The 13,975-nt window shown below is 50.5% G+C and overlaps 1 protein-coding gene and 1 pseudogene across 1 annotated transcript in view; one reads left to right on the top strand and one right to left on the bottom strand.

The window, feature by feature from the left end:
* Nucleotides 1-13,975, bottom strand: part of LOC127036700 (zinc finger protein OZF-like) — a 237,886-nt gene that overhangs the window by 90,818 nt on the left and 133,093 nt on the right. The gene's annotated exons all lie outside the window — the stretch shown is intronic.
* LOC127036689 (zinc finger protein 883-like) overlaps nucleotides 1-13,975 on the top strand; it is a 199,723-nt pseudogene that overhangs the window by 178,836 nt on the left and 6,912 nt on the right.

Raw genomic sequence — 13,975 nt, 5'->3', positions numbered from 1 at the left:
TGAGAGCAGTGTGAGTCCAGAAGTATCCCAAACCCCATGACAAATGGTCTCTGTGAGGGATTTCTTCCCACAGTGCTAAAATGTAGTCACCTCTGGGGTGGATCCATGGTGGCCATTATTTGCTAGTGACAGGGCATGGAAATCTCTTCCCTATTTTAGCCCTCCATGCCTTCCATTCTCCTGTTTAAAGACGCACCCCCTAGGGCTCCCTCTGCCTGTGGGACTGGCCAACAGAGGGTGATGGTAACTTTCCATCCACTTATCAGACACTGTGAGGTAACATTGTTGCTTTGTGTGTGTGTATGTGTGCGCGCACGCGTCTCCCCATGTGGGGAGATTGGAGTTGTAGCTGAAGGGGCATTGTGGTAGGGGTAGGCCTCTGGGTTGCTGGGTAGGGGGTACCCTAGTCAGGTTGGTGGGTTCTGGAGGTTTGGGGTTTTGGGGGATGGTTCTGATGTGCCCAGCCCTGAGGCTATGGGTCCTGGAGGTGGGTATTGCTGGGGGCCTGGTAGCTGCAGAACTGCGGGGGTGCATGTCTCTTGGGGAGGTGGGGCAGGGTGCTTAGTGCTGTGCCAAGGGCTGTGTCTGGGCTTCCCCCACTGGCTCCTATTGGGATCCCCGAAACTCGGTCAAGGTATGCCAGGCAAGCAGAGTGAGTGGTCCCACTGTAAAAGCATCAGGGGATCCCACTGGGGGAGGGGCTCCAGGTGAATGGCATGGCAGATCCTACTGGAGGTCAGGTGAGGGTCCAAGCAGGAAGTGGGGAAATCCCTGATGGGTTGCGAGGGACTGTTTCCAGTGGGGTCTCCTATTGGGGTGGAGGTCCCTGGCTCCTGGGGGTTCTTGGTGGGGGGAATCCTTTGGTATTCCCAACCTGGCAATCATGGTCTGGTGGGGATTCCCTGGCCGGTGGGGCTTTACGGGGTATCTGGGGTCCCTGGCCAGGGACTCTGGGGGCTGTCCGCCAGGGAATATCTGGTGGGCCCCTGGCTGGGGGGATGTCTGGGGACCCTGCTTGTGGGCTCTGGGGACTGCTCCTGACCACTCTCCTTCTCTCTGATTAGCTTATGCCAGAATCCTGGCTCAAAGCACTGCCCGACGTTCCCTGGCCAGGCCCAGTCACCATGATAACTTTCTGTCTACTTATCAAACACTGTCAGGTGAAATCATAGATTTTGCTTTTCTCTCCTCTTGAAAACTGCAGGAACTTCCGGTTCCACTGGGAAAATTCATGGTGTCCCATCCTGCTTTCCCCCCCCCCCAACTCCTTGTCCTAGTTCTGGTGGATGAGGGAGGTGGTACGGGGGTTAGCTCTGCCACACAATGGTCTCTTCCACAGCTTTCTGGACTCCGTCTTTCTCAAATATGGTTTCATTGAGACCATGATAATCCAGAATCACTGCATGGAAAGACAAGGAGTGAGTCTGAATGGATAGGGGGCAAATGAGATTAGCAGTTCTCCCTTTGAGGAGGGACTCTCATTAGCTGCTCTCCCGAGAGAGCTAAAGGAGGGAAGCTGCTCAGATGCCTGGTCCCTCTCTGCCCAGGATATTGGGGTTCAGCTTCCTGGGTCAGATGCTGCAGCCTCCATTGTGATCTGGGAGACCAGGCTTAGCAGCTGCTGCTCCCCCAGTGGGAATTCTGTCCTGGGAAGTGATGTTAATTTGAGCTTCTTCTCTGCCTGGACCAGGGGATGACTTTCTCCAGCTGGTACTAGCCCCCTAGGGCAGCCCTGGGCCCTGTTAATACTAACTTCTGAGCCGGAGACTCCAAGTCGCTGGAAGAAACCAAGTGAAAATGCTGGGGTCTGGAATTAAAATTACTTTATACAAATAGCTCCCCCCCCCCCGATCATTTCTCCTCCCATTAGCAATTGCAGGAGCAAATCCAGTCATGGAGGAGCAAACGACCCAGGAATGGGACTTTCCTATCAGATGGGCAGGGAGAGGGGACAGGGAAAAGGAGATAGAAAGAGATTGAAAGGGGCAATGGGAGAGAAGAATTTTGAAAGAGATTTCAAGATCTCTAACCTGCCCAGACAGATGTATTTCTGCACCCTGGGTAGAGTCACTTTCCTGTGGACAAGATGAGGTTCAGACAGAGGAAAACCTAGTTTCTGACTCCATATCCCTCCTGCTGGGGTGTGGCTGCCTTGGGTCAGTGTTAGAGGGAATCGTCGAAAGTGACTCCTTTGGTTCTGCTCTTTTCTAGCCTTGTGTTCAGAGACTTAGTTATGAGATGGGAGGAGGGAGGTTAAAAATGTGATTGTGGGCTTAGCCTAGCAGAAGGGGCAAACCTGCTGGGAATTGTTTAATAAGTGGCCTAGATTCTGGGAACATACCCATGAGGTTCGATGGTGGAAATGCCCTACTTTTTTAACAGAAAATAACCCACCTACATGGGGCTAGGAAAACTGACCAGATTCGTAGTGCTGGAGCCTGGCCTGACCTGACTAACCAGCGGCTGCTGTGAGATATGAAGGGGGCACCCACTAGTCAGGTTTAGGGGAGATTTCCCTCCCTTCATATCCAGCTCCTAACAATGAGGAGGGTGTTGGGCTTCCTGCCAGGGAGCTCTTCCTGAACTCTGCTAGTGGCTCCACCTCCTGTATCAGTCTGTGGCTAGTAGGTGTGTGATGGATCTGCTGGGAGAGACAAGGGGCTCTCTTCATCTCCTCACCCTGGTGTTTTCTGAATGCTTTGAGTGGGGTAGGGTGAGATTCTGTTGACTGCGAGCCACCCAGAGCTTCTTTTTGGCTCCTCTCCCACACAAACAGCGGGGCTGTGAGTGGTGCAGCAGGTACTGAATGTTAAGCTCTTACTCTTACAGGGGCCGGTGACCTTCGAGGAGGTGGCTGTGTATTTCACCAGGGAAGAGAGGACTCTCGTGGACCCCTCTCAGAGAGCCTCTACAGAGACGTCATGCAGGAGAACTATGAGAATGTGTCCTCGCTGGGTAAGGGTTACTGTCCCCTCGGTTCTTGGAAAGGGAAAAGAGGAGAAGGTTCCCACCAGCCCCACAATGCCACCTCTCCTCTGTCCTGTTTCAGCATCACCCCAATATGCCAGTGAGACACACACTACCAGAGACCCTCCCCTGCTGAAGAACATTTTGGGATCAGAGCAGAGGAGCAGTATTCACAGTATTAAATATCTCTTATTTGCTCAAGTAAAACGGGGGGTTAGGTCTGGCATAACCAACAGAAGCTTCCCACCCCAGACCTTCTTAACCCAAACCAGAATGTACTTTGGGTGTAACAAGCAGGCTGCAGGAGTCAGGGCTTCCGGTTCAGGGTTACTTAGCACACAGACACTCAGTGAATCCTTTGAATGCTGGCTGGGGGTATCCAAACAGGGGAGTGCCAGCAGCAGAGCATTGAATCTCACCCAGGATTACAGATGACACAACTCCTCACTGCTCTGGATTGCACCTCAGCATGTGAAAATGGCTTAGTTTGTAGTGACACCTCCTGAGACATTTAGAGCCTTGCTCTCCTATCACCCTCTGTAATAGCCAGAATCTCTCTTCTCTTCCATCTCTATTGCTTAAGTCACATGACCTGATTCTTATTTTTCACATTCTTCTTTTCCAGACTAGAGCCTATTGCTCCTGCTTTTCCAGACTAGAGCCTGTTGCTCCTGAATTATAGCTTCTAATTTCCCAGTGTTCTCCACACCCAGGGATTTTCCTGCTCCCTCCCATTACACTGGACTCACTAGATTCCCTAGAACGTAAGAATGGGAATACTGGGTCTGACCAAAGGTTCATGTAGCCCAGTGCCCTCTTCTGACAGTGGCTAATGCCAGGTGTCCCAGGGGGAATGAACAGGTAATCATCAAGTGATTAATCTGCTGTCACTCATTCTCATCTTATGGCAAACAGAGGTTAGGGACACCATCCCTGCCCATCCTAGCTAATAGCCATTGATGGAACTGTCCTCCATGAATTTATCATATTTTTTTAACCCTGTTATAGTCTTGGTCTTCACAACATCCTTTGTTAAAGAGTCACATAGGTTGTGTGAAGAAATAATTCCTTTTGTTTGTATTATACCTGCTGCCTGTTAATTTCATTTGATGTTTCCTAGTCCTTGTGTTATGAGAAGGAGTAAATAACACTTCCTTATTTACTTTCTCCACACCAGTCATGATTTTATAGACCTCTCTCATACCCCCCTTATCTCTTTTCCAAGCTGAAAAGTCCCAGACTTATTATTCTCTCCTCATACAGAAGCTGTTCCATACCCCTAATCACTTTTTGCCCTTTTCGGAACCTTTTCCAATTCCAGTTTATCTTTTTTGAGATGGAGTGACCACATCTCCATGCAGTATTCCAGATGTGGCTGTACCATGGATTTACATGAAGGCAATATCTTTTCTGTCTTATCTCTTCCTTAATGATTCCTAACATTCTAGGTTTTTTTGATTGCCTCTGCACCTTGAGTGGATGTTTTCAGAGAACTAAGCACAATTACTTTAAGATCCCTCTCTTCAGTGGAAACAGCTAATTTAGACCTCATCATTTTATATTTATAGTTGGGATTATGTTCTCCAATGGGCTGTACTATGTGCTATCCTGATATCTAGTACTGCTGAGATCCTACCTTTAGTGATATCCCTGCCCTTCCTGTTCCCTTTCTCCACTGAACCCCACCAGCCCATGCTTACTGTTCTCAGCTTGCCCAGGACTCTCACTGTCTCTGAACCTTTCTGTCAGCAAGAAGCAGTGCCAGGGATTCTTGCCCTGTGTCTGGAGTCTTCGATTTCTGGGATTTACTTTCTCTGTGTTTTAGGAGCCTCTTGGAAATTGAATATCTGTGACATTAACCTCAGTGCAATCTGGAGTGTAGAACAGCTGTGTGACTCAGTTACCAAGCTGGGATGACTTTTACCCTACTTTACTGTGAGAGCAGCCACTCCTGGGCAGGTACCACACAGTCTCCAGCATGTAACTTGCTCCCAGCTACACAGTATTGAGTGCTACTAGTCAGTGACTCACAAATTACAGTGCACAACAGGAGAACCCCAGAAAATTCTCCAGTCCCAGACTTCCCCCAGAAATACACATCTTGCACTGTCCAGCACACTACTGAACAACACATGCTTATATGAAGTCTGTCATTTCATCAGTGGAAAATGACATGCACCAGCTTTGTTATCCCAAATAGAGTTTCCAACGCACTTTAATCTAACCACACTGGTTAGATAAACAATAAACCAAGATTGTTAACTACTGGGAAAAAGATTTTAAGTGACTAAGGTGGTGAGGCATAAAAGTCAGAAATAGTTACAAAAGAAATACAAGATTAAAAACTAGTGTCTAAGTTAACGAGCTGAAACGGCTTGAAAGCAAATGTTTCTCACCATATGCTGAGACAGGCTGATTTTCCTTTCAGCCAGGACTCACCCTAACCCGCCCCTGCTGCCTAAGCTCAGCTCTTCAGGAGTTATCATGAGCAGAGGAAAAAAGAGGACGGGGGGGGGGGGAGAGAGAGAGAGAGACTCAAGCATTTTCCCCACCTTTTTCTAATTCAGACAGCTTCAGTCTCAGCTGAGTCAGGGTGACAGGCTGTCTGTTGAAAATACAAGCTTCAAGTGGTCCCTGTGATGGAGTGTAAATGTTGTCTTCACACGTTTCCCCTGCCAGAGAATGGCTATTTGACCAGCTATTTGCCTTGCTGTCTGTGAGGAACTGGTCTGTGGGTGTTCTCCAGAATTGTAACTTTTTCAGTAATATCATAGTGTAAGATCTCATTTGCATACAATGTTGCTACCTACATTTCTCATTCACACACAAAACAGATTTAATTTACACACAACATTTTGAATGGGAATATCAAATTGCAATGCAAAAGAAAACAATCATGGCATTCTTTTAGTTGTTTTAAAATGCTAAACCTGCAACAAACTGGTGATCCTCAAAGGTCTGTTACTGCCTTGAAATCAGTCTAGACACAGATTCTGGCTAATATATCTCTACCCATTAGGCCATTCCTTTCTGTTGTTCAAAAAGGGGGCTGACAGGATGTGATCAGATCATACACCAATACATTTAATACATGCTCCATTATTCTTTATCCTTTGTTCTAAATTGTATAAAATAAAAACAAAATCCTACCACCAAATGTGGGGAAAGAGTTTGCAGGAGTTTAGTTCCTGATTTTTATTTGACCTCTCTCCAGCACTTGTTTTGGTTTGGCCTTCCCCTTTCCATCCCTGTTTGAGGTTTCTGTCTGTCACAGTAGGTGATGCAATGGTACATGAGAAAGAGGAGCAGAATTCTCAGCAGGAAAATGTTGAGCAAGTGGATAAACACAGAGAATTATCTCAAAAATCAAAAATCAATGTAATCAGGAGTCATGATCAGGGACAAACCTGTGAGATTCAGCACAAATCAGAAAGAGAGCAGGGAAACCATCCAGGGGAGAAAATGGGTAAATATGGTTCCTGTCAGAGAACTCAGAAGGACATCAAGGAAACCACAACACAGCAGGAAATCCTCAGGGGAAAGAGAAAAAAAAATATATTCATTGAGTGTGGGGAAAACTTACGTGACTATTCAGCCATTATAAAGCATCAGAGAATCTGCACAGGGATGAGATCCTACAAATGCACTGAGTGTGGAAAATGTTTCACTAAAAGCTCAGCCCTTTCTAAACATCACAGAATCCACACAGGAAAGAGGCCCTATCAGTGCAGTGAGTGTGGGAAAACCTTCTCTTGGCACTCAGCCCATGTTAGCCAGCAGAGAATCTGCAAGGGAGATCAAAACCATAAAAATATCTAGGGCAGGGGTCGGCAACCAATGGCACGCGTGCCAAAGATGGCATGCGAGCCAATTTTTAATGGCATGCTGGAGCCTGCCCGGCCCGCTGTCCTCCGCTGCCCCCCGCTATCCACTGCAGGGGCATGGAGCAGAAGCATAGCCGTGCACACGGGGTGGCATATGCCCCCACTCTCCCGTCACGGCAAGCCGCGGGGTCCGTGCTTCCGGTCCAGAGCTCCAGGCCCTCCTCTGCCTTCTCCCCTCCCCTGGAACCCTGCCGCCGCACACAGCACTCTGTGGGTTGGGGCTGCACGCTTCTGCAGGGCAGCGTTTGGCTCTGCGGGGAGGCAGAAACTCTCTCTTCTCCCCTGGAGCCGTGCCACCCTGCATGCTCCCATGGGGCAACATTTGGCTCCATGGGGAGGCAGACGCGCTTCCCACTCAACTGGAGCTCTGCCGCCACCGCGCGCAGCGCTGAGGGGCGGGGCTGTATGCTCCCGCAGAGCAGCATGTCTAGCTCTGTGTGGAGCCTTATGGTAAGTGGTCCAGGGCTGGGGGCGTTGGATAAGGGGTGGGGGCAGTCAGAGGACAGGGTGGGTTGGATGGGGGGTGGTTATGGGTTGGGGTCTCTGGAGGGGGCACTCAGAGAGCAGAGGGGGTTGGATGGGGCATGGGAGTCCCATGGTCTGTCGGGGGGTGGGGGTGGATAGGGGTCAGGGCAGTCAGGGGACTGGGAGCAAGGAGGGTCCTGGGGGGACAGTTAGAATGGGGGGTCTCTGGAGGGGGTGGTCAGGGGACAAGGAGTTGGGAGGGTTGGATGAATTGGGAGTTCTGGGGGTCCTGTCAGGAGGCAGGGGTGTGGAGAGGGGTTGGGGCAGGCAGGGATTGGGGGGCGGTTGGATGAGTTGGGAGTTCTGGGGGTCTGACTGGGGATAGGGGTGTGGATAAGAGTCAGGGGATAGGTAGGGGGTAGGGTCCAGTCCAGGGACAAGGAACAGGGAGACTTAGATAGGGGGTGGTATCCTGGGGGGCAGGGGTTGAAGGAGGGGGTAGTCAGGAGACAAGGAGCAGGGGGTTTGGGAGTTCTTAGGGGGACAGTCACTCAGTCCTCTCCCCTGAGTCCTGACGCCCCACAAACACACTGCCCTCTGCCCGCACACACCCCAGACCCCTGCCCTGAGCCCTGTACCTCCCTCATACACACCCAGCCCTCTGCTTGACTCCATTTCCCCCCACCCCCCAACACGTCTAGCCCGGACTCTGGCACCCCCACACATACCCAGGCTCCCTTCTGCCCTGACACTTCCACCCCCCCCCATACCCAGCTCCCAGCCCTGACTCCAGCCCTCTGCCCCCAGCCCTGTGGGTCCCAGCTGTTGGCCCCGCATGGCCTGCTGCTGGTCTGGGGTTCTTGCTGCCGGACCCTTGCCAGCCGGGGTCCTGGCCGCAGGCCTCGCTCAGCCCGCTGCCAGCCTAGGTAACAGAACCCCAGACCAGCAGTGGGCTGAGCGGGCCGGCAGCATAATATCAACATTTTAATTTCATTTTAAATGAAGCTTCTTAAACATTTTGAAAAGCTTGTTTATTTTACAATAAAACACTAGTTTAGTTATATAATATATAGACTCAGATCTTCTAAAAAACATTAAAATGTATTACCGGCATGTGAAACCTTAAATTAGAGCAGGGGTCGGCAACCTATGGCACGCGTGCCAAAGATGGCACGCAAGCCAATTTTTAATGGCACGTGGCTGCCTGCTGGGACTCCGCGTGCCATTAACAATCCTGCTGACGCGGCAAGCTGCAGGGTCCGCGGTCCCACGCCGGAGCGCTGGCCTAGCACAGCAAGCCGCTGGCCGCTCCCCCGCCTTCCCCCAGAGCCCTGCCGACGCCCATGCGGCGCTCTAGGGGGTTGGGGCTGCGCGCTCCCGCGGGGCAGCGTTTGGCTCCGTGGGGAGGTAAAGACGCTCCCCGCTCACCTGGAGCCCTGCTGCCGCGCGCACAGCGCTCTGAGGGGCGGGGCAGAACGGAACAGGGCTGCGCGCGGGGCGGCGGTGGCGGCAGGGATCCGGATGAGTGAGGAGCCTCATAGTAAGAGGGCCGGCTCCGGGGCTGGGGGTGGGGGTGGCTGAGGGGTGGGGGCAATCAAGGGACAGGGAGCAGGATGAGATGGTGGTATACTAGGGGGTGGTTAGGGGCGGGGATCTCTGGAGGGGGCAGTCAGGGAGCAGGGGTGTTGGATGGGGCATATGAGTCCCGGGGTCTGTTTGGGGGATGGATAGGGGTCAGGGCAGTCAGGGGACAGGGAGCAAAGAGGGTCCTGGGGGAGCAATTAGGGTGGGGGTGGGGGTCTCTGGAGGGGGTGGTCAGGGGACAAGGAGCTGGGGGGGTTGGATGAGTTGGGAGTTCTGAGGGGACTGCCAGGAGGTAGGGCTGTGGAGAGGGGTTGGGGCAGGCTGGGAGCGAGTGGGGGGTGTTGTATGGGTCCAGAGTTCTGGGGATCCTTTCAGGGGGCGGGGAGCTATTAGATAGGCACGGGAGTCCAGGGGGTCTGTCTGGGTGTGGATAAGGGTTGGGGAAGTCAGGGGATAGGTAGGAGGTAGGGTTCTGGGGGGGCAGTCAAGAGATAAGGGGCAGGGAGGCTTAGACAGGGGGTGGGGTCCCAGGAGGGGGTAGTCAGGACAAGGAGCGGGGGGGGCGGTTGGGGGTTCTGGAGGGGTGCAGTCACCCAGCCCTCTGCCCTGATTCCCCCCCCCCCCCACACACAGACACACAGACACACAGGCCCCTACCCTGAGCCCTGTACCACCCAGCCCTCTGACTCCTTGACACCCTCCCCCATGACCCCAGCCCTGACTGGCACCCCCACACATACCCAGCCCCCCTACCCTGACACCTGCACCCCCTTCACATGCCCTCAGCCCTCTGCCCTGACTCTTGCACCTCCCACATCCCCAGCCCCCCCCCCCACATCCCATGCACCCTGCACATCCCCACCCCCACCCTGAGCACCAAACGGGAGCCCCTGCACTCTCAATCACATTCCCGCCTGCACCCCTCACACCACATGGGAGCTGACCAGGTAAGTGCCTCCACACCCAAACCTCCTGCCCCAACCCTGAGCCCCCTCCTTCATTTTAGCTCCTGGCCAGACCCTTCACCCCCAGCCCTGTGCTCGGTCCACTCCAACTCTCAGCTCAGTGCAGAGAGAGAGGAAGAGAATGGGCCAGAACCAGGGAGAAGGTAGGTACTCTCTGTATGTGGGCAGGGCCGGGACCCCAGACTGGCACTGGGCTGAGCGGGTCCGGCAGCTGGGATCCCGGCTGGCAGGAGCCAGAGGATGGAACCCCTGAGCGGCAGTGAACTGAGCCGCTCAGCCCACTGCCGGTCTGGGGTCCTAGCCACCAGCCCCACACAGCCCGCTGCCGGTCTGGAGTTCTGGCTCCCAGACCCTTCCCAGCTGGGGTCCCGGCTGCAGGCCCCACTAGCCCACTGCCGGCCTAGGTGAACAGAACCCCAGACCAGCAGCGGGCTGAGTGGGTTGGTGGTGTAAGATCAACATTTTAATTTAATTTTAAATGAAGCTTCTTAAACATTTTGAAAACCTTGTTTAGTTATATAATATATAGACTTGTAGAGAGGGACCTTCTAAAAAACATTAAAATGTATGACCGGCACACGAAACCTTAAATTAGAGTGAATAAATGAAGACTCGGCACACCCCTTCTGAAAGATTGCCGACCCCTGATCTAGGGCTTATCCATACTTTTTTCTTTAATAATTTTCCTGATTCCCACATAGTAACTTTAAAGCTGTTTGAACTGTTTACTGCACTGATATCCCTCAGCTTTCCCAGCTAATGGCCCATTTTTGCAGTTTGCCCTGTTTTAAGGTGGACCCATTTGTCCTTTCTATCAACTCCATTGTCCCATAAGTAATTTGAGTGTGCCCTTTTCCTATCAGGAGCCAGGGAGCATCACATTTATAGCATTCTTCCTATTGCAGAGTTATTGTCAGGGTTACCAATGATTCAGATTGTATCATTGCCAATTGTTCTCATGTTGCTCTGGGTTGTGCTGAAGAGCAGTAATATGTAAATGAAGAGGAGCCGGGGCAGGGAAAAAAGTGTCATTTCAGCCTCTAACACTGAGAGGATTAAAACTGATGGTGAAGCAGCACCTCATGCTCAGGTTCTGGGATGTCCTTTTCTGCAAATAATTCAAAAATTGCTTAAATAAGCAGTTCAATTTGTGATACACATACCCATTTCTGTTTTTATTTTTTAAATGCAGCATGCCAATGGGCTAAGGCGATCCACCGTGGCGTAAGGGCCGTATCCATTTTGATTCTAGTGAGTGACCCCTTTCTCCCATTTTAAGGTTCCCTTTTTAAAAATTTTGTAATAGTGTGGCAACCAAGACCATGTTATTAGCTGCCAAACATTCATTTGGTTTTTTAATAAAAGGCTGTGGTTCATCAGGGAAACACAGGGCTGGGGCTGTGAGGGCCTTCTGCTTAAGCAGGGTTAAAGCAGAGTCCTGCTCTTTTCCCCATTCCCATTTTGTCTTTTTAAATCAGTTTCCACAATGGGTGAGTTATTTTAGCATATTTATAGATGTAGTCTTAAGAAAATTGACTCCTAACAGTATTCTTAAAGAGTGGGCATCAGTAGGGGCCGGCATTTCTACGACTGCCATTACCTTCCTCTGATCTACCTGTCTCCCATCTTGTCCTTTGATTTGACTTCTTTGTGCTGCAGTTTTTGGGCAGTTCTTTTCTTTCTTTATCAGGTAATTTGCATTAACACGGACACTTTTTGGCTGGCTTTTGGATTTAAAGCCATTAGCTGCTTAGAGACTGTCTTAAAAGGCACACAGTCAACTTCCATCAGAGTTTTGATTTCACTTTTCACTCCTGCTTCTAAAACACACAGCGATCTGAAAAAGAAAAACACAATCTATTGCGGCTTCCTCTGGAGCCCTAATAGGATTTTAATTAAGTGGTATGGTATGTGTTTGCATTTCTTTTACCCCTTCTATAATATACACTGCACATATTCTGGGGAAAATGCACATTCCTTCCATTGTTTAATTTGTATAACATTAGCCATATTAGGTAAAAATTAAGATGTAACTTTCTTTTATACTCAGTTTTTATATATTCTTATCAAAGCGACAATTTGATTACACAGAGCCACCCTAAGGCTCAGTGTGGGGTGCTCTGTGTGTGTGTGTCTATATCTATCTATTTATCTTTTTTTAAAAAAAAAAAAATCCAGGTTTTTCCCCTCATTCTCCTGGTTTTAACTGCCCTGCTGCAGCCATGACTTTGGTCTTTTATAAAGATATTGATCTTAAAGCATTAAGGTACCTTAGGGGTTAGACGCTAAATACCAAAAAACCCAACACTAGTTACCTGCTGGCAAAAAGTGTTTCTCCATTTTGCAACTTTGAATGAAAGATTCAAATGGATTTTAGCAGTATTATTTAAAAACAGAACCAATTCATCTTAAACCTGCAAAACAAGAATTTTACGAACGCAGGTGTTGCTTTAGGTTCTAAACACTCCACATAGTTACACAATATATTTATACACACTTTTTTCCCTTAACCTTCCTTACACTGCTATTAATTTTTACACAGCTGTACATAGACTACATTTGTGGGCAGTTATGTTCCAATAGAAACCCCTTGTGTTCTTTTAGCAAATTTGAAATCATTTGACTATGAACAATTTAGTCAGATTGTCTCTTTGCCTGGCTTATTTACTGACCTTCCTTTGGAAAAGGGCCCAGTTTCCCTTCAGAATGGCTGCAAAGAAACCAAGAGTTCTCTTTCTATAACTTTTCTTTTTTTAACTTTTTACAACATTCAACTGCTTAACTCCCTCCAGCCTCTGCAGAGGGAACTTCTCACTATCTTTGAAATCACTTGCTTATCTCCAGAGGTAAAAGTAAGCCTGTCCGGTCCGGCGTACCGGCAAGAGCCAGTATGCTGTGCTGGACCGCACCGGCTTACGTGGGGATTTAAAGGGCTCTGGGCTGCTAGCAGCTGCGGGCAGCCCAGAGCCATTTGAATCCCGGCCATGGCTCTGGCGGCAGGGCTGGGGCCAGGATTTAAAGGGCTCGGGGATCCCCTCTGTGGCAGGAGCTCTGGGCCCTTTAAATTCCTGCTCCAGCCCCACAAAGCTCAGGGTTCCCGGTGACCGGAGCCCCAGGCCCTTTAATTTGCCCCTGAGCTCCCGGTGGCTCCCAATCACCTTTTCAGCTGGGAGCCCCTGGTTGATTTAAAGGCCCTGGTTCTCCTAGCCACAGCTGTTGCCCCAGGGGGTAGGGTCCAGTCCAGGGACAAGGAACAGGGAGACTTAGATAGGGGGTGGTTTCCTGGGGGGCAGGGGTTGAAGGAGGGGGTAGTCAGGAGACAAGGAGCAGGGGGTTGGGGTTTGCTTATTTCCCCAAATGACAGCTTCATCAACTCAGATTTCACCATTCCAAGTATGGTTCCAAGGATCTGAATTCCCCATGGCCTATACTTTTTTTTTTTTCCTTTTGCCACCATACCCCCCGGGCTTCCAACCTGCTTTCCAATTTTTTTATTTGTTGCCTACCTGCTTGTCAGGGCCCAACCCTGCTTTCCTCACTGAACCGTCCCTTTTCATGGACACAGGCTTTGTTCCACTACCAATTTAGCAAGGAGTGTGGGCTCCTCAATCATTCCCCACCCCTTCTGATCCCTTTCTTCAATCATTTCCTTTAAAATTGTGAAATCATCACAATATCATTGACAAAAAATACGACACTACCGAAACTCCTATAGCCTTTAGAGTTCAGTTTAACAGAGTGTAGCAGCCTCAAGACTCACCACCACGTCGCCACCTGCTGGTCATTCTGGGAATTAGCTCTCGCCAGCCATGAAGTGCTCTCTGTGCTTGGTGTCTCGCCCGTTGTCTGCTCTGCTGGATTCAGACCCGTGTTGCTACCTGCTCAGCGGCATCTACTTCAGGACACTGCCCTCCAGTAGTGCCCACTTGTCCATTCTCACCCCCTTCCAGGGCAGGGAGGAGATAACAGTCCTTCGGCTTGCACCTGCCTTGATGGCAAACCACAACCCCAAATTCTAGCCCCTCCACTCAGGCATGCTGCAGTCTGTCTCTGCCACACTTCTCTGCAGCCAGGTGCAGTGGAAGGGGGGGACCCAGGCCCACCTGCTAA

Source organism: Gopherus flavomarginatus, chromosome 18 (assembly GCF_025201925.1).
Source record: "Gopherus flavomarginatus isolate rGopFla2 chromosome 18, rGopFla2.mat.asm, whole genome shotgun sequence".
NCBI classification, from domain to species: domain Eukaryota; kingdom Metazoa; phylum Chordata; order Testudines; family Testudinidae; genus Gopherus; species Gopherus flavomarginatus.
The sequence above is the reverse complement of the archived record's forward strand: the minus strand, read 5'-3'. Positions and strand labels throughout refer to the sequence as shown.